We start from the raw sequence: 25,668 nt of genomic DNA on the forward strand, positions 1-25,668 counted from the left end.
ACCTGGGCATAGGGGCTGGTCATTTGATGAAGCCTTAGACTGGGGAAGAGTGTTGAGTGGCTTTCATAGTTCTGAGAAGTTACCGGTTTAGTTGTTCTAGGATCAAGAGACTATTTCCAAGCTCTGTTTACTGACCAAGTCAACTTCAGTGCATCCACAGGCCCAGAAACACATTGCAAAACTTGGCTAGGAAAGTGGTCCAACCTGTTCTGCTTTCCATCCTCTGACAAGGTTCTTGTCGTCTGTGATGAGCTGGCTATTGTGTCCCCACTGTGCATCTGGGCATGCTGTTCCCTGCACAGGCATCAGCAACTGAGGCCTAGACCCAACATTTGCACGCCATGGTCAGACCACATACACTGATTTTTCTTGTGCCTGAGGTTTTAGTTCAGTGATCTAGTTGGGGAAGTCCCCCAGAATCCTTGCCTGAGGCGACCTCAGACCTGACTCTTGGATACGCCAACCAGTGTAGGATCAGGTTCTGTCCATCACCTGTACCAGGTAGATGAAGTTTGACTATCATTCACATCATTGTAACACCCGCCCCAGACTAAATAGAGTTAACCTATGAAACCAGTGGACCACTAGGTAAATCACAGTACATGATGTCAGAGACTGAACCTGATGTCATGGCTTTCTGTCTTGCATGTCACTCTCGGATCACTCTTGGGCAGTCATCTATAATGTCATGAGGACACTCCTGCAGCTCTGGGGGAGGGTCCATGTGATAAGAAAGTCAGGCTTCCTACCGACAAGCAGCAGTTGCTGGCTGACTTGTGAGCAAGTCACCCGGAGATGAGGCTTCCAGCCCGCATCTAGTCCTCAGCCCACCACAGCCCCAGCTGACTTCTGGTCTTCAGCTGAGCCAGGGCTACCCTGTTAAGTCACTCCTGGATTCCTGACTGTAGAAATGTTATGAAAAAGTAAATGATTATTTTGCAAAGGCACTACATTCTGGCAGAAATATGTTCTGCTGCAGTAGACAATAATACAACCTTTGTTGATTCTTGTTTTCAGATCATTGTTTGAATGTTTGTCTTGCACTTGATTTTTATCTACTCATGAGTGGAGTTTCATGTCCTAACTCATTCTTGTAGACAGTATTTCTTATGCCAAATGTGCGTAGTTTGGATCATGGCTAGAACATCTGGGTTATCACTGTCCACTCCTCATACTTCTGTGTGGAAGAAAACAAATCACCTCTACCATTTTATTTTAAACTGAATATGATCATGTGAGTTTCCTGAAAACAAGTTTAATATTTGAAACATGCAAGGGAAACAAAACTGCAACTATTGATAATGAGGCTTTACCTTTTTTGTAAAGATTTTTAAATTTATTTTTATTGAAAAGTCAGATATACAGAGAGGAGGAGAGACAGAGGAAGCTCGTCTGGGGCCGCCGGGATTAGAACTGACGCCCACATGGGATCCTGGTGCATGCAAGGCAGGGACCCAAGCCTCTAGGCTACCACGCCAGGCCCAAGGCTTGGCCTTTTAACAAGAATCTGGAGAAAGGCAGTGGAACCAGAAAAACTATGAAAGGAGCTGGGAGTCTGGAAAACTCACCAGATAAAGAAGACTGTTTGCTTGCTTTCTTCTATTCTGTATTTGATGATAATTTCAAACGCATGGATAAGCTTAAAACAATACAAATAGCACCCGCATGCCTTTTATGGCCCTTGAGGTTTCGTGTCGTTTAATTTCTTGCTTGGGCTCAGCTGGTGTATATTGCTGCCCACTGTAGTATATAGGCATATCAACATTGAATTCCTGAGAATTACAGTTAACAACATCAGTAAGCTTAACATCAGTCCTTTACTGCTTATCCAGTTGTACAAGTGATCCAATAATGTCTTCTGTGCCATCTCCTGCCCTTCCTGTAACAGGGTCCAGGGTAGGGTTATGCTTAGCTCTGTGTCTTTAGAACATTCCCAGAGCCTTTATGACATTGCTGTTTTTGAAAATTTAGCTTCAAGTTATACATTCTATAATACACCTTTTAAAATGTCCTAAGAGGGCCTGGCGCAAAAGTGTAGTGTTTAAAGTCCTCGCCTTGCATGCGCTGGGATCCCATATGGGCGCCGGTTCTAATCCCGGCATCCCCACTTCCCATCCAGCTCCCTGCTTGTGACCTGGGAAAGCAATGGAGGGCGGCCCAAAGCCTTGGGACCCTGCATCCGTGTGGGAGATGCGGAAGAGCTCCTGGCTCCTGGCTTCAGATAAGCTCAGCTCCGGCCGTTGCAGCCACTTGGGGAGTGAACCATCGGACAGAAGATCTTCTCTGTCTCTCCTCCTCTTTGTATATCTGCCTTTCCAATAAAAATAAATAAACAAATAATGTCCTAAGAAGCAAAAACAGTGCTATCCAAAAGGTCAATTTAAAACAAAATTTAGATCAAACAAAATGTAGAGGAATCATTAAAAGTCAAAGTGGAGGGCCCGGCGGCGTGGCCTAGCGGCTAAAGTCCTCGCCTTGAAAGCCCCGGGATCCCATATGGGCGCCGGTTCTAATCCCAGCAGCTCTACTTCCCATCCAGCTCCCTGCTTGTGGCCTGGGAAAGCAGTCGAGGACGGCCCAAAGGTTTGGGACCCTGCACCCGCATGGGAGACCCAGAAGAGGTTCCAGGTTCCCGGCATCGGATCAGCGCGCACCGGCCTGTTGCGGCTCACTTGGGGAGTGAATCATCGGACGGAAGATCTTCCTCTGTCTCTCCTGCTCTCTGTATATCTGACTTTGTAATAAAATAAATAAATCTTTGAAAAAAAAAAGTCAAAGTGGAAAACCAAAATATGTTGTAGCATCAACTCCCTAGAAGATATCTACAGTAAAATGGTTTTTTAGCCTTACAGTTGTCAGCTGAAAAGCTGTATTAAAAAGAAAAAAAAAAAAATCTAGAAATGTCTGGACATCTAGGTGACCTTAGCTGAGTTTATTTCGTTTTGACATGAACTTTACTCCCCAGAGAGGGGAAGATTTTCTTCCCACTCCTGACTTTTTTCAGCAAACATTAAATTCCTATTATCTGCCAGAACTGGGGTGGATCCTGGGAATACAAAGGAGCATGTAACGCAGACTCAGTGTTCCAGGCAGGGCAGGGGGCACTTCTTGTGGGGACAGGCTGCAGGGGCAGGCCCCAGCACCCCAACTGCCCCAAGAGGGACACCCTGGCGCACATCCATTTGCAAGCAAGCTTCCCTTGCAAGTGCTTGGCATTTTCACCTGTTCTGATGCATTAAAAATTACTTAAGCCATATTGACCGGTTTGTTATAGGCAGTTCCTTGCAAACAGCTAGGGGATAAACAAGATTATTTCTCTTAATACTGGTATTTTTCAACTGTTGAACTTGTTTTTGCATTATATGAAATGCCCCAGGGATTCCTTTTTAAAATAACACTAAATTTAAAATTTTGTTTCTGTTCATTTACACATCATTCCTGACAGTATGAGATGACTTTGGTATGGTCAAGGAAAATAGAATTAAATTTGTTTTGATGCAAAAATGGTTTTGAAATTTGTGGGTGCTTTTACTATCATGTATATTTTCATGTTCATTCTGTATTTCCATCTTTCATGGTCTTCACTTTTTATTCTTCACCTTCTGAAGACTCCTCATATGCATGAATGTTTAGTTTTTGTTCTTTGGTTTGGTTTCATTTGGTTTGATTTGGTTTTATACTGTGCCAGCACTGTGGTGTAATAGGTTAAGCCTCCAGTTGTAGTGGCAGCATCTCATGGGCGTTGGTTCAAGTCCGTTGTTCTGCTTGCCATCCAGCTCCCAGCTAATGTGCATTGGAAAGCAGTGGAGGATGCCCAAGTGCTCAGGCCCCTCACTCACGTGGGAGACCTGGATTAAGCTCCAAGCTCCTGGCTTCAGATTAGCCTAGCTCCAGCCACTGCAGCCATTTGAGGAGTGACCAGTGAATGCAAGATCTTTGTCTCTCCTTTTCTCTCTGTAAATATGCCTTTCAAATAAAAATGAATCTTTTTCTAAAAAATAGTTGTTTTGCACTAAATTGGTTTGTTTTTTAGTTTCATTTTTCACGAACTATTTGAAATACCCCTCATGTCATAGATAGATGATAAATATTATTTTAAGGGAAATGTATTTTCAAGTCTGAAGAATTTGCATGTGCTCTTGCTGTGATCATAGTTAGGGCTTCGTTCTGGACTCTCTCCATGCAGCAAGACTATAAGCCATTCATCTTGTCTGGAGACTTACATATTCTCAGCCACTCAGCTTTGTGAGTCTGGATTCTGTAGGGAAATGCCATTACATACGGGCTGCCAAAAATACTACGAGTTAAGCCTGAGCTGCTGAAGCTGCCATGATTGATAGTCAGAGCATCACTACAGATTCATTCCTGCTTCTCTGCAGAACGTTAGAAGGATGCCTATGGCTGTGCTCTGTAGAAGTTACATTGCCTGAGGAGGTGGATTGTTTTCACGTCCTTCTCAATATAAGACTAAACATTTATCTAAATTCCATCTTGTATATACCCTAAATTATGTAACTAAATAAAAGCTATGCTTTTATATTGTCAGAAATATGACCTTAAAGTACCAGAGTTTGGTATATTAGTAGTTAAGAAACTTCCAATCAGCCCAGCACAATGTCTCAGTTGGCTAATCCTCCCCCTGCAAGTGCTAGGATCTCACATAAGCATTGGTTCGTGTCCCAGCTGTTCCACTTCCCGACCAGATCCCTGCTTGTTGCCTGGGAAAGTGGTAAAGGATGGCCCAAGTCCACCTTTGGGAGACTTGGAGGAGGTTCCTGGCTTCAGGTCAGCTCAGTCAGTTCCAGCCATTGCAGACACTTGGGGAGTGAGTCAGCAGACAGAAGATCTTTCTGTCTCTCCTTCTCTTTGTAAATATACCTTTCCAATAAAAACAAATGAATCTTTTAAAAAAAAAATGGCTAGCAGGACCAGCATTGTAGCATATCAGGATAAGCTGCCTCCTGTGACACTGGCATCCCAAAGAAATGCAAGTTCAAATCCTAGCTGCTCCATTTTCCAGTCCAGATTCCTGCCGACGGGCCTGGGAGAACAGCAGAAGGTGGCCAGAACACTTGGGCCCCTACGCCCATCTAGGAGACCTGGGTGAAGTTCTAAGCTTCTGGCCTTGTCCTGGCCTAGTCCTGGCTGTTTGGATGTGAACCAGCAGATGGAAAGGCTCTGTGTGTTTCTCTTTTCTGCCTTTCCAGTAAATACATGAGAAAAAGCTACGTGGGACACGTAGATGCCGTATGAGAGTGCCTTGGTTTGAGTCCTGATGCATTTTTCTGCTAGTATGCACCATATGCACCATGAGAGGCAGATAATGGCTCTAGTGGTTGGGTCTGTGCCACCTGTTGGGAAACCTAGATTGTATTCCCAGTTTCTAGCATCAACCTGGACCAGTCCTGGCTGTTACAGACTTTTGAAAGAGTGAACCAGGAGATGGAAGATCTCCCTATGTCTCTGTGTTTCTCTGGCTTTCAAATCAATGAATAGTTTAACATTTTTTTTGTTTTGAACAAGAAGCGTAACAGGAGCTCGTATAATACAGTGCTTTAAGCTGCCACTTGCAAGACCCATATCACACATGAGGTTGTTTGAGTCCTGACTGCTCTACTTTGAATCCAGCTTCCTGCTAATGCTCCTGGAGGGAAACAAACGGTGGCCCAAGTCTTTGCATCCATGGCACCACAAGGCTCACACAGATGGGATTCCTGGCCCCTTGGTTTGGCCTGACTCAGACCTGCTGTTAAAGCCATTTGAGGGAATGGAGCAGTGATAGAAGCTTTGTCCTCCCCCCTCTCTCATTTTGTCTCTCTTTCAAAATAAATATGTCCTATTTTTTTTTAACGTGACTTTGGCACCTATATAATAAATGATTTCAAGATCTATGAGTCTAAGAGAAGAAGAAATCTGTTGGGTTTTTTTATGACTGAATATGAGTCTTTGTCTCTGTGTTAGCAACTGTTGATCAAAGTATTAGTAACTACATGTCTTCATCAAAATAATTATCTTACATGCCCTTCCAAGGAAGTTAATCATTGATACTTCCATGCAAATTGAGAGAAAGAAAATACAGATTCCCAGGAAGTTGTATGTGGTTTGTGAATACAGTTAATCATTCACACTGCTCTCATGGTTGGACTGCCCACAGTAAAACAATGTGGTGGAGCTCTGAATCTGAAAATGACATGCAGGTTGTCTGGGGGTTGCTTCTTATTACATAGTTAACATCTAATAAAGTCAACTGGATTGTCTTCAGTTTAGAATTCCCTGTTGCTTTTGTACAGGGCCAAGAGAGCAGAATGCTGTGTGTTAAACCCCTGAACACAGTTAATACACAAACTTGTCCATACTTTTCCTTCAACATCCAAACTGGTTGGCTATCGGGAATCTCACATGATTCAACCTGAAGCAGGTCTCTCCGGAGCAAGGCCTTTGCCTGCCTCCCTGAGGAGCTGATGTGCCTCGGTCCATCTTTGCCAGTGCATGTTCAGTCTGCAATAAATGTGTCCTTTGCAGCACTTTGGAGTTGATGAGCAGCAAGAATCTATTGCTCATAGTTCTATAGGCTGGCAAGTCCACCATCAAAGCGCCAGCAGATTCAGTGTCTGCTGAGAGCTCTTGGCTTCCAAGACGGCACCAAGAAGGAAGAGCCACGCAGGCTCTCCCTAGACCTGTGTTTTAATTAGCGTGTGACCCTTGATCTTCATGCCCTACCAGCATTGAACTCACCATTGCCTGTTCACATCTGACCTTCACACCCAAGGGCTGCAAGTCCAGTATGAGGGCCACTACCTAGCCTGTGCATGACTGTCTAAATTCAAGTTTAAATTAATTATAATTAAAGTTGAAGTTCAGTGTCATAGGTGCACTAAGCCCATTTCCAGTACTCAATCACCATGTGGCACTAGCAGTTCCTGACCGGACAGTGTAGGGGTAGAGCATGCCCAGACTTGTGGAAAGTCTGGATGGTGCTGTCTTAGAGCCTTCTGTTTTATCTTGCTGGGCCTTAGTTTGCTCGTGTGTGAAATATGAATGGTCAACTAGGCATTCAGCTGTATGCTGACAGGTTAGATATACAAGGGTACTTCAGAAACTTCATGGGAAAGTGGAATTAAAAGATGAGCTGTTTTGGAGGGAAAAAAAATGAAATTGAGGCATTGGTTTTATGTGTGTATGTGTGGCATGTATTTTTCCTTGAACTTCTTGAAGTGTCCTCATACATAATGAGAAAAAACCCATAAAAATAGTGAGTTGTATGGCTTATTTTTTTTCTCCTTCCACTTTAAGTAACTTTTATTAAGTCAATAAACATCTAGGGTCAAGTATTGGCACAGTTATTAAACTACTGTTTGAAACGCTTGCCTGCCATGTTGAGTCCTAACTGTTCTCCACTCCAGCTTTCTGCTGACATGACCCTGCAAGGCACCGGATGACTCAAGCACTGGAGTCCCTACTGCCCACGGGGGAGACCTGGACCGATTTAAGCTCTGGGCTCCAGTTTTGGCCTGGACCAACTCCAACTGTCACAGCTTTATTCTTTCTCTCAAATGAATAATAAATGCTTTTTCAAAATAAATTTCTAGACAACCTCCTCAATTCTTTAAACAAAAAAAGGAACTGGACTCTACAGTGAAGAAATTTGGGGGCTAGAGGACTCAACTCTTTTAACTTGAGGAAATCCCAGCTGGTGTGCTTACCACACTTGTACTTCTTTGCTGATACGAGCAACCCCGCGCACAGCCATGCACTCCACATTCACTCTTGGACATCGGCTGCCATCATCCTAATCCAAATCCTTCCCATGGCACAGGCTTCTTGTCTACTTTCCTGAATCCTAAAACTTCTCCCTGCTCTCATCCATCTTCCATACCAGATTCACCAATCTTTGTTACTCCCTTGGCAATTTTTCTCCCTCTTCTGTTCGCCATGTCATTGTACCTCTTTGCCTTGACTTTAAGATTTTCCGTGGCTTGGCTGTACCTTAAAAGTCAGAGCTTGTAACCCAACTTGTTACACCACAGTGGCAAATCTTGTTGGTGTCTCATTAATATGTGGTGCTCACCTCTGAGCCCCGCCCCCATTCCTGTGTTGTACCCGCCTAGGAACTCTCTCTCCTGTCTACACCATCCAACCGCTGATCCTACAAGACCCAACCCAGGTCTCATCTCCTTCACTAAACTTGTCTGGTTAGTTTTTCAGAATCTTCTTACACCTCCTTCATAATGTATAAATTATATGTTGTATCTTCTTGAGCATGTATATAATTATACAATGTCTTTCTGTGTTATTACATAGTTTTAACATTGTCTGTTATTTTCTGTTTCCTAATTTGTTAGATATTAAACTCTATATTTCTTCATTTTCCAGTGCTGTACACAAGATCAATCTTTAATAAAGCATTACATAATATTTATGAGAAATAGAATGGGACACATGCATGACAGCATATGATAGTAATTTTCTTAGGATTTTTGTTTCACTCTAAGCAAGTGGTGGTCTCACTGGTTTGTTTATTTTGCAGCTTGGAGAATGACCTCTCATTCTCATTGCCTCTTTGCTAGAGATTACTCATCGTTTACTGAGCTTATAGAAAGAATGTTGTCCTTGCAATTTTTTGTTTTTTTGGGAAAGTCAGACATACAGAGAGGAGGAGAGGTGGAGGGGAAGATCTTTTGTCCACTGATTCACTCCCCAAGTGGCCACGATGGCTGGAGCTGAGCCAATCTGAAGCCAGGAGCCAGAAGTTTCTTCCAGGTCTCCCACATGGATGCAGGGTCCCAAGGTTTGGAGCCATTCTCCACAGCTTTCCCAGGCCACAAGCAGGGAGCTGGATTGGAAGCAGGGCTGCCAGAATTAGAACCAGCGCCCATATGGGATCCTGTTGTATGCTAGGCAAGGACTTTAGCCGCTAGGCTACTGTGCTGGGCCCTGTCCTTGGCTTTCATAGCCCCATCATTATCAGTGTGTTCCTTAAAAACATCTCTGTTAGTATTTTTTCTAGACTCTTCCTTTCAGGATCAAAGGAAATCTCATTATTTTTCATAATGATGGAGTAGTGTTAGAGTTGATATTATTATAGCACCTACAAGAAGAGTTGTCACTTTTCTCAGCTACATAGGCACCACAACCTTCATAGTGAACATTGTAATGAATTATGTTCAGAGACGCAAAAGATATGCCTACAACCCAAAGAACAATCTAGAAGATATCAAACTTAGTTATTTAATAATTAGTGTCAGTTTTGCTTAATGATGTCCACTCATTTCATTCATACACAGCATATGAGAAATTTAGAACACTGAGTATTTCTGTTATAAAACTTAATTTGGATGGCAAACTTCTTAGTAATAGGATGTGCATTTTATGGCTATTTTTGTGCAGTAAATGCAGTGTTACCAGACAAATGGTAAACTTTTCATGACTTCTCTTTACAATACTGAGGAAAGTATCTCTGTTTTTACCAGTAAAGAATCTGAGGTTTAGGGCCCGGTGCGATAGTGTAGTGGTTAAGTCCCTCACCTTGCATGCAACAGGATCCCATATGGGCACCGGTTCTAATCCCGGTGGCCCTGCTTCCCATCCAGCTCCCTGCTTGAGGCCTGGGAAGACAGTCGAGGAAGACCCAAAGCCTTGGGACCCTGCACCCACATGGGAGACCCAGAAGAGCTCCTGGCTCCTGGCTTCGGATTGGCTCAGCTCCAGCCGTTGTGGTCACTTGAGGAGTGAACCATTGGACGGAAGATCTTCCTCCCTGTCTCTCCTCCTCTCTGTATATCAGCCTTTCCAATAAAAGTAAATAAATCTTTAAAAAGAAAAAGAATCTGAGGTTTAAAGTAGTTCATTTTCCCCCAAGTCTGCCAGCCCATAAACTAGATACAAAAAATATGGAAATGTGGGATTCACTCTGTTCATTTAATGCTATCATTGTGGTAATCATGTTTCATTTTTACTTATTTGAGAGGCAGAAATGAGAGTTTCCTTGCCCCAGTCCTGTCCTAAACACTTGCTACAGACACAGATGAGCCAAGGGCAAAGCCAGGAGCCAGAATCTGTTTTTCTCTCTTTGAGGTTTATTTATCCATTTATTTGTTTACTTGAAAGGCAGAGTGGCAAAGACAGAAACAGAGCTCTTCAATGTGCTGGTTTACTCCCTGAATGGCTGCAGTGCAGCAGGGTTAGACCCAGACCCAAGTCAGGATCCTGGAACTCCACCTTACTCGCCTGCTTGGGTGCACGGGCCCAGTCACTTCATCCATGTTCTCCTGCTTTCCCAGGTGCATTAGTAGGAAGCCGGATAGGAAGCAGAGCTGCCAAAATTCAAACTGGAGTCCATAGGGATATGGATGATGTAGATGTGAGCTTAACTCACTGCAGCACAGCATTGGCCCCTTGGAGCCATGATCTCAATCCAGATTTCCCCGTGGGCGGCAGGATCCCAGTTATCTGACCCATCATTGCTGCTTTCCAGAATCTGCGTTCTCAAGAAGCTGAAGTTAGAAAACAGAGTTGGTATCAAGCTCAGGCACGTCAGATGTGGGTCACAGGGGGCTTTAACTGGCGATTTCAAGTAACAGACTAAACGGTCACCCTCCTTTAGAGTAATTTTGAACTATAATGATGCTAGTACGGCTCTCACTGGTGAGTGTGAGAGCTGGGACTTGGGGTATACCAGACTGGGAAGAGTTACAAAATCCATTAGCCTGCATGTGGGCTGGGTTGGGGGAGAGCCAGGCTGGGCTGAGTGCTGATGGGCTGCAGCTCCCAGCTCATTCTCTGAGCATGAGTACCAGAACTGGCGTTGGGCCTGTCTGGACAAGCCATGGTACTCGCTGGCATGAGTGTGGGCTGGATAGTGGAATTGCTCAGGTTGAACTAGGTTGAAGCACCCATTGATGTGTATAAAAGCTGAATGGGATGCGGGACAAACTTGACCAGTCTGCTACATACACTGTCACATACAGGAGCAGAGGCTGGGGGAAAGCCTGGTGGGAATTACTGGAGGTCACTCCGAATAGGCTGCAGTTCCTACTGGTGTTCATGAGGGCCGAGTGTGTGGTGGGCAGGGCTGGGCTGGGCCAGGCCGCAGCATCAATTGGTTGCATATGAAATAGGACTAGGGATAAAACTGACTGGGTTACTGCAGCCACCAGTTTGTGTGTAGACTAATGTGGGTAACAGACTGAACCAAATCCCACATAGACTAGCACACACAGGAATCATGTCTGAGGTCATCTCTGGTGAGGTTTCTTGGGGACCCTGCACACCCAACTGGACCGTTGGACTCAGAACTCCAACCATAGGGAAAATCACAGGATCTGTTAACTGACAGTGGATAGCATATGTCAGAAACGGGTCATCAGGTTTACTGAGGCCTGTGCAGTGGTTGACTTTTCCAGATGTACATGAGGGACATGACAACCAGTTCATTGAGGCCTGCAGAGGATGTCTAATAGCATGGAGGGCAGAACAAAATGAACAGCTCTCCTGGCCAGGATTTGACAGCGAGTATCTGGCTGAGTGGAGACTTTAGGGTGGAATATTTCAGCAGATTGACCTTGGAAGGATTTCCTCAACCTTGGAGCAACAAGGTCAGCAACATCTCAGAACTGTTGAAACCGCTTATTATCCTTAGAACATGCTCCACATGGGAGACTGGGATGACATCAGGTGGCCATCCCCCAGCCCGGGTACTGATGGCAGTTGGACTGCTGAGAGCGGTCCTCTCCCCTACTCTCCCCGCTTTCCCCAGATACAGGAAGAAAAACGGGATTGGAAACATTTGTCTTACCCACTTTCCCTCATTCCTTGATCCTCTCACCCTAATCGGTGGCATGCATCCTTCTCAACTATGTAGACATTATCAAAAATTTTAACAATTATTATATTTTTAAAAGAGTTTGGCTAGTGCCTTGTGGACCAATGACATAACCAGTAATCATCACAGCTAAGTGGGCCTTGTGCCTGTTCTTCAGCTTGTCAGAGCAGCTATATGTTTATTTGTGCAATGGGGAACGTATAATCACTTTAAAGTTACTGTTTGGTATAATTGATGACCATATGAGAAAAAAGCAATCTCAGTGGACCCTGGAAAACATATTTTTTTAAAGATTTATTTATTTTTATTGGAAAGGCAGATTTTTACCAAGAGAAGGAGAGACAGAGAGGAAGATCTTTCGTCTGATGATTCACTCCACAGATGGCCACAGTGGCCAGAGCTGAGCCAGTCTGAAGCCAAGAGTCAGGAGCTTCTTTCAGGTCTCCTGTGTGGGTACAGGGTCCCAAGACTTTAGACCATCCTCCAGTACTTTTCCAGACTGCAGGCAGGGAACTGAACGGAAAGTGGAGCAGCCAGACAGTGAACCGGGATGCTGCATTTGGAGGTGGAGGATTAGCTAATTAGCCAACGCACAGGTCTCCCATGTGGGTGCAGGGTCACAAGACTTTGGGTCATCCTTTTCTGCTTTCCCAGGCCACAAACAGGGAGCTGGAAGGGATGTGGAGCACCGGTACTGGAACAGGCGCCCGTTTGGGATCCAGTCGCATGCAAGGTGAGGGTTATTAGCCAAATGACCCATTGCTCTACCCCCATCTGCCTCTTTTCTTTGGCTTTTTGATTTTTATTGGAAAGGCAGATTTACAGAGAAGGATTTGAATGGCAGAGGCACCAGAAATAGGTGACAAGCATGTAAATAGGGTGATTACAAGATGGCTTGTTTGATTTGAAATACTATTTTACAAGGAAATAATCCTAAATGCAGCCCAAGAGAGGACTGGTTTTTACCCAAGGAAGTCCAGGAAAGAAAGGGAACTAGGTCCAGTCACTGTTAATGCTCTCGCCTAGCAGACAGTAGAAAAATGGCAAGATGGGTTATCTGAAAAGTTGAGAATATTTCAAGGAGCGGATTATCAGTCACTATCATATCCTCCCGGGAGACTGGGCGTGAGAACTGGAAGTGTTCCGCCAGCTCTGGCAGTGTGAAAGTCACCGATGCCTTCAGTGGAGGCAGCTGTGGTGGAAGAGGCCCGAGAACAAATGCCAGACTGGAGCTGTGGCCAAGTGGGTCAGGAGGAAGCTGGCTATTCTGAGGAGCAGTGCTGTCCCCCAGAAAAGGAGGAAAGCTGAGGGCTGCAGACCAAATTCACGGAGTAGTATTGAAAAGAACATATTTGTACAGCAATGAGAATGAGCGAACTGTCTTAAGCCTAAAGATGTAAGAGCTTTGTGATGTTAAAAGAGGTGTTTGTACTTTAAACTCCCTGCAGAATTGGTTGTATATTTTTCTTTACACTGGATTTAAAGTTTGAGCCAAGCGCTGCTTCTTATTCATGAAAAGTAATCGGATATATTCTATCTAGGGGTGAACACATGTTGGTTGAGAAACTTCTGTTACACTGTGGGCATTTCTGGAAGCTGTCAGGTAATAATTGGAAAATGCCTGCAAAACATCAATATTTAATTACATTTCAAATTCTATGTGTTTTGAAAAAATGAAATATGTAGGTAAAATGTGTCATAGCTAGTCAGTAAAAAAAAATTTTTGGTAACGTTTGTATGTCTTTATTTGAAAAGCAGAGAGAAAGAGAAAATGTTACACCCACAAGTTAACTCCCCAAAGGTCCACATGAGCAGGGACTGAGCCAGACCAAAGCCAGGGGCTCAAACTCCTTCCAGATCTCTCTTGTGGGTAGCAGAAAACTCAAGCATTTGACTTCTCATCTGAGAGGAAGACCTGGGATTCAAACCTGGCACCATGATGTGGAATGTGGATACCCCAGTGGGGCAGCTTACCCCATGGCACCACAACACCTGCGTCTATAATCACAGTGTTTATGAAGTGCCTGCTGTGTTTAGGTGCTAATGCAGGAGTGGAAGTGTCTGCCCTCAAGGAAGTTTTACATTTAGATGTGCAGAGACAGCAAGCTCATTCTAAGGTAATTGGTGTGAGCTAAAAAGTCTTATGAAAGGGGTTGCTGTGATGGCTTAGCCAGCTCATCCTCCACCTCCAAACGTTGCATATGGGTTGCCAATAGGTGTCCTGGATGTTCCACTTCCCATCCAGCTCCCTGGTTGTGACCTGGGAAAGCAGTGTTAGATGACCCAAAGCCTTGGGACCCTGCACCTATGTGGAAGACCCAGAAGAAGTTCCTGACTCGTGGTTTGGGATTGGCTCAGCTGCGGCTGTTGCAGCTATTTGGGGAGTGAACCAGTGGATGGAAGATCCTTCTGTCGTTCTGTCTGTAAGTCTGTTTTTTCAATGAAATATAAATCTTAAATAAGTCTTATAAAAATAAAAAAAATGAGATAAGGTAATATACATACTAGGACAATAGTAGGACAACTGCTTTTGTTTAATAATGAGGAAAAACCTTCTGATAGCCCAAGTGTTGAGGCACAGCAAGTTAAGCTGCCACTTTGGTTGCCCACATTCCATATCAGAGTGCTTGGGTTCAAAGCCCAGCCACTGTGCTTCCAATCCAGCTTCATGCTAGTCATTCTGGGAGGCAGCAGAGGATGGCTCAGACTTGGGTCCCTGCCACGGGTGTGGGAGACCCAGGTGGACTCCTGTGCTCCTGGTTTCGTCCTGTGCTGGCATTGGGGAATAAACCAGGGAATGGAATCTCATCTCCTGCCACTCTTGCTTTTTCAAGTAAGATAAAGTAACAAATACATATATATATTTTTAGAAATAAAGCCTTCTGAGGTAGCTTTTCAGTTAAAATAGAATAGCTTGTAAGTCTGAGATTCATGTCATGCAAATGTCCTGAGGTGGGGTTTTGTTGGGCTGGTAACCAGAGGGTATTGTGGCAGCAGTGGGGAGTCCTCAAGAGACGGAATGGTAGCAGACGTCCAGTGGGGGGGAACCTGGTTAGGATGAGGAAGTTGGATTTGCCTTTTCTTTTTCCTTAATGGGAATTCATAGAAAGTTTTTAATGAAGATGGGGGTGTGTTTAGATTTATGCTTCAGAGCACCGGTCTGGATGCTGTGTTGACTAGAAGCAGGAAGACCCACTGGAGGCAACCGTGATAGTCCAAGCGAGAGACAGACATAGGTGAGGCTGAAATAGCAGTTGGCATGGCGTGGCGTGGAAGATTCTATTCAAGCCATCTTTAGGAGAGAGTTTGTGATAAGGTGTGATGATGGGTAAGTGGTATGAGGAAGGAGGATCCTTAGACTCAACAGAAATGTTTAGTAAATATGGTTCCTGTCTGGTGCCATATTAGAGAACAAGTATGCGAATTGATTTCAGCAAATATACCCCTTTGTGCTTGGACACTTTGTTCATCACTTCTTTCCATTTTTGTGGAGTTTTTCTTACTCCACCCAAATAATAGCATAAAATTCATTTTTATTTTAACCTAAGTAAAAAGTATGTTCTTGTTTAAGTAATTTTAACGGTTCTAGTGGCAAACCAGGCCAAGTCGTACCAGTTCCTATAAAGCATGGGAACTGTTCTGTCTGCATTCTTGTGTGTATTCTTGTTTGAGTGCCCAGCTCCAGGCAGACAGAAACAAACACAAAGAAGTTTCCTTAGGCAGTGCTGCGGTATCACGGGTTAGGTCACTTCTTGAGAAGTGCATGTTCCATATCTAAGTGCCTTGTTCAAGACTTAGCCACTTCACGCGTCCAGTCCAGCTAACTGTTAGTACACATGGAAGGCAGTGGATCATGGCCCAGGGGCTGAGACCTGGCCAACCCCCGGCTGTTGCAGGCACTCTCTCTGTGTACAGTTGAATAAATAACATACTTTTAAACAGAATAAAGCATCCTTCATGCTGGACTCACGCTTGTCTCATTGATATCTTCTTCTGCTACCTCCCTAGTGTTGGCTTCAGCTTTGATGCCTGTCTGTTCACCGTCAACCTCTATTTTGAGGTGCAGTTCATTTGGCCTTCCTTGGCATGTTCTGGCTATTCTGTGGAAAAGTCCTAAAACACTGCCTCTCCAAGTCCTGGGAGACTTACTTCTCTGATCCCTGCCCACAGAGAGATGCACCTGGAACAGCCTAGTTAGAGGTGGCATGTAAGAGGACTTCAGAAAGTTCATGGAAATTGGAACCAAAAGTGTGTTTTGTCGGGCGCTGGCGTTGTGGCACAGAAAGTCAAGCTGCCCACCCCCTGTAATGCCAGCATCCCATATAATTGCTGATCCAAGTCCCAGCCACTGCATTTCCTGTTCAGCTCCCTAATAATAGGCCAGGGAAGGCAGAGGAAGATGGCTCAAGTACTTTGTTCCCTGCCATTCAAGTGGACCAGCTGGATGGAGTTCCTGACTTAAGCCTAGCTTAGTCCTGGCCACCACAACCATTTGTGGAGTGAAGTAATGGATGGAAGATTTTCTTCCTCTCGCTTTTATGTGTGTGTCTCTAACTCTGCCTTTCAAATAAATAAATCATTTTTTTTTTAAAGTGTGTTTTATTGGCAAAAACATTTTGAAAAAAAAAGTATTGCTTTTTGTCATAATATACATTTTTCATGAATTTCTGTAAGATCCGATCCCACCTATGCAAAGATTTCCAAAACAGTTTGCCCCAAAATGCAATTATCTTTGAATTTCATTTTCCATGAAATATTTGAGGGATTATATCTAACTGAGCCCATGGTCACATGTTAACATGGTCTCAACGCTTCTGTCTGCTGAAACTTCTGACTTTGCCTGCAGGTGTCTCCCTCCTCGAGGAGTTAGAGTGGCCTCTATCAAAGCCAGAGCCCGGGTTAGGAACCTCCATTTCCATTACAGATTTTCAGCCCTGACACCTGTTTTTCTTAACTTGTAATACATGTATGGGGTGCTGCTCTTAACCAGCAGTGTAAAATAACTGTCCTCTTCGAAAATCAGTAAACTTTCTGCAAGGGGTCAGATGATAAATATGTTAGTCTGTAAGTCATGTGGCCCCTGCCACAATTGCCCCACTCTGCTGTTGTAGTGTGAGAGCAGCCATGGACCAGTAGAAAGAATTATGTTCTAATAAAACTTTGTTTTCAAAAAACAGGAGCTGGTAGACTGATCCCTTGTTCTACCATTTGTTAGGCAAACTCTTACTAGTTAGGTATCATCAAAAGCAGGGAGCAGTGTTACTTACATAGCATGATTCGAAAGGGCCATTATATTTACATTACTGCTCAAAGTAATCTCCATTGCAAGGTTCACTTCCTGGATCGGATTCCCTCTTTTAATATATGAATATGTTAATTTTAATATGCATGTTTACGTTTGTTTCTATGTACCGGAGAGATAGCAAACAGCTGTTGCCTGTCTTGTCTACAGTAGAGATGCTGAAGCAGAAGCAAGCCCTCCTGTGGGTGGTAAAAGACCCTCAGGGAGGCTTAGCTACATGGGAAATATGGACAGTAGATAAAGATACTTCTATTGGGCAAAACATAATTTAAAAAATTGGAAAGAACATTTCTGTTCTCTTTTTGCCTCTGTGTGCACCATTCTAGTCTCTAATTGTAATCAGACAGTAGTTAGTAAACATCAAGCATTCTCTCCTGAGAATATATTTCTACCAGAAAAAAAAATGTAACAGAAATGGTTGATACCTACATTACTACAGAGCTAGTCCGGTTCCCTGGCATATAGGCGAGTCTCAATTTATGGCTGAATTAATGCCTCCCATTAAAAACCAATAAATGGTCATTATTGTATATATTCACCCTCTTGTGAATTCAATTAACATGAGTCACTGGGTGAACTGGTAAACTGAAACCCAAGGTGATCCCAGACAGTCTATGATATCCAGTGATTTTAACGTGATTATTGCAGACTAGCTCTTTCTTTCTCAAACTGCCACCTCCAGTGCTTTGAATGAAGTAAGTAAATGCAGTTGATTTGTGGAAGGAAAACAAATTGAAAGCCAGTCTTAGGGCTCAAACTAGGAAGGTAATTGCTAGTCAATAAAGCAAAGTTTAATAATTCTTTGGGAATACCTACCAAGTGTATGGCTTCTGATGTTGTGCTAAGACAATATCATAATGAAGACTTTATGAACATGTAGTTTTTTTTATATTTGCAGATGAAAACTTGAGTCTCAGAGAAAAGAAGTCATCTGTTGAGAGAAGCCCCATTTTCTTACTGTGTGAAACTCCAAGTGTAAGAGACTGACAGTGTAATGTGTTGTTTCTTGTTTTCTGTGTCATATAAAAGGTTGTATAGTCACTTGATTTTTGTTTTTTTGGTTTTTTTGCTTTTCCTTCCAGCTGAGTCACTTGATGAACATGACTTTGTGAGTAGGTATTCATTCCTTTTAAATGGGCATCACTTAAAAATGCTTAATCTAAGCTGTGGGCAATGACCTTCTTCCCAGTTAAGTATCATCTGTCAAATTCAATGTGTTTGACAATAGCAGAGAACTCACATTGAACTCTTTTTGTTATTTAAGAAATTATTTTTCATTTATTTGAAAAGCAAGAATTTCCTTTTGGTCTCCCATGTGAATTCAAAGACCCAAGGATGTGGGCCATCTTCCACTGCTTTCCCAGGTACATTCAGCGGAGCTGGATCAGAAGTAGAGGATCCGAGTCAAACCAGTCCTCGCCGAGCCCACATTTCACATTTCAACTCAGAACACACATAGACTTATGTGTAACTGAATAAAGAAAATTGTCACCTGATGTTTTCTATTATTCTCTCTCTTTTTTTTATTTATTTTTTTTATTGGGCCTTGGTCCTGCAGTTTGAAAGTAGCAATCTAGGGCCTGGCACTGTAGCCTAGTAGCTAAAGTCCTTGCCTTGGGATCCCATATGGCGCCAGTTCATGTCCTGGCAGCCCCACTTCCCATCCAGCTCCCTGCTTGTGTCCTGGGAAAGCAGTTGAGGATGCTCCAAGGCTTTGGGACTCTGTACCTGCGTGGGAGACCTGGTAGAGGCTCCTGGTTTCTGACTTCAGATCAGCTCAGCTCCAGCCATTGTGACCGCTTGGGGAGTGAACCAACAGATGGAAGATTTTCCTCTCTGTGTCTCTCCTCCTTTCTGCATATCTGACTTTCCAATAAAAAAATAAATAAATCTTTTCTAAAAAAAGAAAGTAGCAATCAAAAGTGGTTCTGCATAATGAGCATTCTTGATGTGACATTGCAACATGTGCTAGGCTAGAGGTTCTTTAGATATTCTAGGCACTAATTTATTTTAAATTAGTTAAATTTATTTTAACTGTAGACATACTATTTGCTTACTGTGTCCTGGACACAGTTCTTGGTCTCAGGGTGTAGGAAGAGGAGTATAATTCAGTCCTCACCATTGAGCTCAAATGAGGAAAAACAAAATTGCAATAATTTGTAGTAAGTTCTGTGATGTTAGCATCTATGGTGTGTTTTGGGCACAGGAAGGAGTGAGCAACTGATTGTCCCAGTAGATGTGTGTGAAAGGCTTGATAAAGGAGCAGTTTAGGAAGTAGGTTACAGAAAATACATAGAAAAGAATGGCATTTCTGGCAGAGGTATCTGCAAGTATGAATGCAGGGAGGTTTGGAAGTGTGGAACTTAGGCATTGTTATAGATGCCTCACATAGTTCAAGTTGAGAAGTGTAGAAGGAAGTGAGGCAGAGAGTAAAGTGAAGTATCTGTGCACTTTGTTAAGGCAAGTGGACTTGATTTTGTACAATGAGAGCCCGAAGAGTTTCTGAATCCAGGACGTGTAAGATGGTACAGGTACAGTCTTTGTGCCTCAACAGACCATTCTGTCAGCTCTTTAAAGGATGGTGTGGAGAAAAGAGATCAGAGGTAGGAAGTCCGTTGCGTTGCTTCAGATGGGAAATGAGAACTTGAGCTAAGCCAGCGGTGGTGGGCATGGATAATGACCCGGATCCCAGCATGCTGTTCCCTTGGGTTTGTAACACATTCACTGACATGACAAATTGCAGATGGCCAATACCAAAAAGAGTAAGAAATGACCTCTGATCTTGAAGAACATTCAGTCTGCTTAGAAAGACACCCACACAGGTCACTTCACTGTTGCCATGGCTAAGTGCCATGAGAAAGGCTTGCAAAGTCTGAATCAAGAGCCAAGACAGAGTCTCATAACCCAGACCGAGAGGTCTGTCAAGGATTCCTGGGAACGAGACTCCTGAGTAGAGAGTGATAGAGTGAATAGCTGCTGGCCAGTCCAGGCAGAGAGCAGAGTAAATCACATACAAGGTTGTGTGACAGCGGGAACTAAGAGTTCAGTATTGGGGCAGTCGTATAGGGCTGAAGAACGATGTTATTGAAATATAGACTAGGAGTGGAAAGTTCAGAAGATTTCCTGTAGTGGAAATTCATAGAACTTCTAAGTCGTGGTAGGGAACTTGGATTTCTATCCTGTTGATCATGAAAGCCTTCTAAACCATGAGAGTGACGGGGCAGCTTTGTGGTTTCAATAATTTACTCTGATCATGTAGGCAGTCAAAATAATTAACTTGGCTGAATGCTTCTCGTGTGATGAGAACTCCTATGAGCATTTTGCATGTAGCACCTTATTGCAACAGCTCTACTACTAGCCTGAGCCTCATTTTAGAGAGAGGTTGCTGACACACACAGAGGTTAAATAACTTGCTCAAGTTTACACAGCCCAGGGCAGAGCAGGGTTGCAACCCTCAGGCATCTGACTACAACCCACAGTGATTTCCTGCAGACATAAGAAATGCCTAGCCCACCGGTGTGTAAGACCTACAAAATCATTTGGTCTCACCCTGCCAAGGCAAACACAGGCAGGACTTGAAATTTAATAAATCTGCCATTTGCGACAAAGTGGTCCCAACTAGAGACCATTATGCTCAGTGAAATAAGCCAATCCCAAAAGGATAAATAACATGTTCACTCTGATATAGGGAAACCTTTATGCAAGATACAAGATCAATAGATACATAGGTAAACATGCACATACATATATTCATCTAAAGAAAGTATACATTAGAGGCTATCATTCCCAATGAAACTGTTAAATGTATCTTGACAATAGGATGCAAGACTTCCTACCATTGTCTGTATCTGTAACGTAAGAATACACTTAAATAGCAGAACGATGGACTTGTGACTGTTGTTGAAGGACTATACTGTTGTGGTGTACAGTGGGAGGAGGGGAAATAAAAAAGGAAAAGGGAAATCCCTGAGCCTATGGAACTGTATCATTAAAAATAGTTTAAAAAAAAAAAAGAAATTCAGTGAATCTATTGTAGGTTAATTGTTAAGTTGTAGAGAGGTGAGGTGGCCAGCCTAGAGGGAAGAGCTTACAGGATGCACTCTTCTGGGTGCAGCAGCAGTAGAGAGAAGGCAGATGTATTAATCTTCCAGGGCTCCCTGAACAGATCACCACAGTCCTGGCAGGGCTTTAAACAACAGATACTTATATGTTCTCACAGTCCTGGAAGCTGAAAGTCCAAAGTGAGGGCACTGTCAGGTTTGGGTCCTGGTGACCACTCACTTCCTGGCCATCACACAGAAAGCTGAAGGGGCCAGCAGCAGTTCCAGCGAGCAGCCTGTAATTCCAGTTCGTTGGAAAGCACTCAGAGTAGTTGGTACTGATGATGCTAAGAGAGGTGATGGTGTACATTGATGGCAGCCAGAGCCACAGATTGGGTCAGATCACCCAGGGAGCTGGAGGGGGGAGGGGGAGTGAAAAAAGACAATACTGCCAAGATGGCAAAAATATTTACAAGACAAGATGTAGGGCAGCCAAGGGAGACTTAGGAACTAGGAGACCGTTACCCCTGCACTTGAAGGAAGAGAGCATTTCAAGCAATAGGGAATCCACGGTACTCCACAGCCTCTGGTGTGTCAGCTCTGTGATCTTAGCTCAGGAAAAGGAGCATTTGTGGGCTCATAGCCTTCTATTGGCTATGAGAGATTGGAGAGACAATTCTATAATCCTCTCGTTTTACAAACCAGGAAACCGAAGCACAGCAAAGCTTTGTGATTTGTGCCTTTCCTGGTAAACAGCACTAGTATTTAGGCCTCCCAGGCCTTGTGAATTCAATTCAGTGCTGTTTATGGTATAATAAATAAAATCCACTGTTGTGGGGTTTGAAAACTGGATCTAAGTTGTTTTAAAAAAAATACACTAAGTGGAGAAAGAAGCAGCAGAATTTGTTTTGTGCATGCATTTTGTAAGTGAAGTCATGTATACAATATCTAAAACTTTGTTCAAGAACAGAGAACAATAGTGTTGGTGTGGGATAGTGATAAAAAAATTGACCAGTGGTTGAAGGCTTGGAGACAGGGATTCTGTGGTGACTGTATTTGGAGTAGGAATGACACATTGGTATGTTATTATATTCTTGTCACCTATTATGCCCTGGACATACATTTTTAAAAGGTAGACTGATTGATTTACTTATTTGAAAGAGAAAATAAGAGACAGAAAACCCTTGCATCTGCTGATCCATTCCCTAAGTGACAGCAGCAGCTCAGACTGGATCAAGCTGAAGTCAGGAGCCTGGAACTTCTGGGTCTCCCACCTGGGTAGCAGGGGCCCAAGCACTTGGGCCATCTTCTCTTGCTTTCCCAGGTCACAAGCAGAAAGCTGGGTGGCAAGTGGAGCTGCCAGGATATGAACTGGTACCCGTATGGAGTCCCAGTGATTGCAAGATGAAAATTTAGCCAATTGAGCTATTACACCAGGCCCCCAAGGCTGAAATCTTATCCCCAGAAGTCTTTCATGAAAACTTGGATTCACAGTGTTACAGTGGTTGAGGTGCTCCATGGATTGGGGACCCAATCACATTCCTCTTTAAAATATATATGTGTGTGTGTGTGTGTGTGTGTGTGTGTATCTATATATACACTGGTTCACTCCCCAAATCGCTATAATGGGCAGAGCTGAGCCAATCCAAAGCCAGAAGCTTCTTCCAGGTCTCCCACACAGGGGAAGGTCCCAAGGCTTTGGGTTGTCCTCCACTGCTTCCCCAGGCCATAGTTGTGGTCCCATTTTTGAACATAGCTCAGTGAAATTAGTAGATTCTCACCGGATGTCCATTAAATGAATGTATTTCTGTGGAAAGTAACAGGAAAAAATGTTGACTGGGTTTAATTGTCATTGTAGGCGATTCATTTGGCAAGTGTAGATTGAGTGTCAGCTGTGTGGAGACATCACACTGGCTTGAGAAACACACAATTAATAAGGCAAGCGTTACCACCCGGGGTTGAGGATTGAGTGGCTGGGAAAGGGAAGAGAAAAACTTGTAAACAACTTGGTAAAAGTGGAGCAATAAGAGAACCACGAATTCAGCTGTGAAGTAGCAGTGCTGCCATAGAAATACCCACTCACTGAATGCAGTCATGCTGTTGGAGAAATGAGAAATGCTGGGAAAACTCAGAGGGAAAACTGTCCCAGCCGGAGGTGAGGCGTTGTGGAAGTTTCTGCAGTGGAAGTGGCTTTTGAGTTGTACTTGGAAGACTATCTCCCTGGCACCTTGGGCATCTCCAATCCATTGTGTCCATTTAATCATTATTTTTCCTCCCACACAGCCAGCCAACAGCTGCATACTTCAGAGTCTCAAGCCATATTTTTACTTGTTTCTTCTTCATTTTTATTTTACTTGAGAGGCAGGTCAGAAATCATTCATTTGCTGTTCATTCCTACAAATACACTGGATAGCCAAGCTAGACAAAGCTAAAGCCAGGAGCTTGGAACTCAGTGCTGGCTTCCCACATGGGAGCCAGTTATCACCTCCCAGGATGTGTGTTGGCAGGAAGCTGGAATCAGAAGTGGAGCTGGAACTCAGTCCCAGGCACATGTAAGGAACGTGGGTGTCCCAGTTCGCACCTTAGCCACCGTGCTGCGTGTTCACTCCTGAACATGGTTAGTGTGCTCGCCATTCACCTCTGGATACCTGCTTCTGGGAAGCACCAGAGTCACTTGACTATCTTTTCTTCCAATTTGCGTTTGGTCACTGCAGTTCTATGAAGCTTTGAATAGTTAGCAGGGTTTTTGTTTTTTTGTTTAAAAAAAACAGCTGGTATGTTTTGTATATGGTCAAAAAAAACTTACTCAAAATATTTGAGTACATTAGTTTGCTGATCACATATTTTAGATTGTTAAAATTATACAGAAGTGTAGCCTTGTTTTGGAGGTTAATCCTCCACCTCCAAGCGCCAGGATCCCTTATGGGCGATGATTCATGTCCTAGGTGCTCTAATTCTTGTCCAGCTCCCTGCTTATGGCCTGGGAAAGCAGTAGAGGACAACCCAAAGCCTTGGGACCCTGCACCTGCATGGGAGAGCTGGAAGAAGCTTCTGGCTCCTGGCTTTGGATTGGCTCAACTCTGGCCATTATGACCATTTGGGGAGTGAACCAGTGAATGGAAAATTTTCTCTGTCTCTCCTCTCTGTAGATCTGCCTTTCCGATAAAAATAGATAAATCCTTTAAAAAATACAGTTAGGGTTTTTTGAAAGTACAAAAAATCATAGAGGACATACAGAGAAGCTGTACATTGATTAAAGTATTTTTATTTTAATTATTTTTTAATTACTTGAAGAACAAAGAAGGAAACAAAGAGGAGATGCCCTATCTGCTCCATGGTTTTCCATGTGCCCACAATAACCGGGGCTGGCCCAAGCTAAAGCCAGGAGCTGTAACTGAATGCAGGTCTCCCTTGAAGCGTGGCAGGAACCTAACTGCATTAGCCATCCCCTGCTCCCCCCCAGGGTGTGTGTTAGCAGGAACCTGGAGTCAGGAGCTGTGCCAGGGCTGAACCCAGACACTCCTCTGTGGGATCCAGGCATCCCAGGCAGCAACTCAATGCCCTCCCCAATATTTTTAATTTTAAATATATCTAAGCATGTTTTTATTTTCATTTTTCCTTGCGTCTGCAGAATCCTATAGTTGGATCCCTGCCATCTACTCTCTGGCCAATAGTTTATTTCTGATGGGGTGTGGAGAAGCCTACATTGCAGTGTAATACGGAATGGACTGTGCCTTGCAAAGAGGCCTTCTTAGACATGCAGACCCCACGCCATTCCCCTAATGAACGCTGCCTTCTGGGTTCTCTAGCCCCAAGTCAAGTGGAAGTTACAATTCAAATCAAACTATTCTGGAAAGGTTCCCGTGCTGTTCACTCAGGCACTGCTTAAAGGAAGGATTTGCAAAATACTGAAAGCCAAACTGCCCGCCTGTGGTTTCCTTAGCTCCCGAGCTACCAGCCACTCAAGTCTTGAGAGCAAGCTAGTCGAGCCAGCCCGGTCCTTATGACCCTGGGAGGCCTTGGTGCTTTGCTCATGAAACTGCCCGACCTGGCACAAATTCAGGAAGCAAAACTGCTTTCTCTCTCTCTTAATCCAGAATTTTACTTAATACCTACCAGCCCTGGTTCTTCAGATTGGTCTCAGGAGTTAAGGAAAACAGAAGTGTGTAAATATGTGTTTCATTCACTTTCTGCCTAAGCCATACGTTTTCCCTTCTGATATGTTGCTCTGATAAAATGCTGAAAAAATTGTTTTTAAGAAGTAACAGGAAAGAATTAAAGGAAATCTCTATTAATAAGCAGAGTTGCATTAAAATAGTCTTACCATGATTGAATTCTAATTTTGCCTTTGCTAGAATAATGCTGATTAGATGATTTACTTAATTTTAAAGTTTTCATAACAAACAGCCCATATCATCAAGTGAAGGATTTGCATTTAGAATTGCCAATAGAAAATGTGCATTGGCTCAACTGACTAATCCTCTACCTCCAAGTACTAGAATCCC

The 25,668-nt window shown here is 43.5% G+C and overlaps 1 long non-coding RNA gene across 1 annotated transcript in view; it reads left to right on the forward strand.

Annotated features, from left to right (window-relative positions):
- The window catches only part of LOC131481587 (uncharacterized), a 33,389-nt gene extending 15,225 nt beyond the window's left edge, over positions 1-18,164 (forward strand). Inside the window, exon 2 of the long non-coding RNA XR_009246427.1 lies at positions 18,022-18,164. This is a non-coding gene — a long non-coding RNA (uncharacterized LOC131481587). The remainder of the gene's footprint in view (positions 1-18,021) is intronic.
- The last annotated feature ends 7,504 nt before the right edge of the window (positions 18,165-25,668 follow it).

Source organism: Ochotona princeps, chromosome 12 (genome assembly GCF_030435755.1).
Source record: "Ochotona princeps isolate mOchPri1 chromosome 12, mOchPri1.hap1, whole genome shotgun sequence".
Classification (NCBI taxonomy): Eukaryota; Metazoa; Chordata; class Mammalia; order Lagomorpha; family Ochotonidae; genus Ochotona; species Ochotona princeps.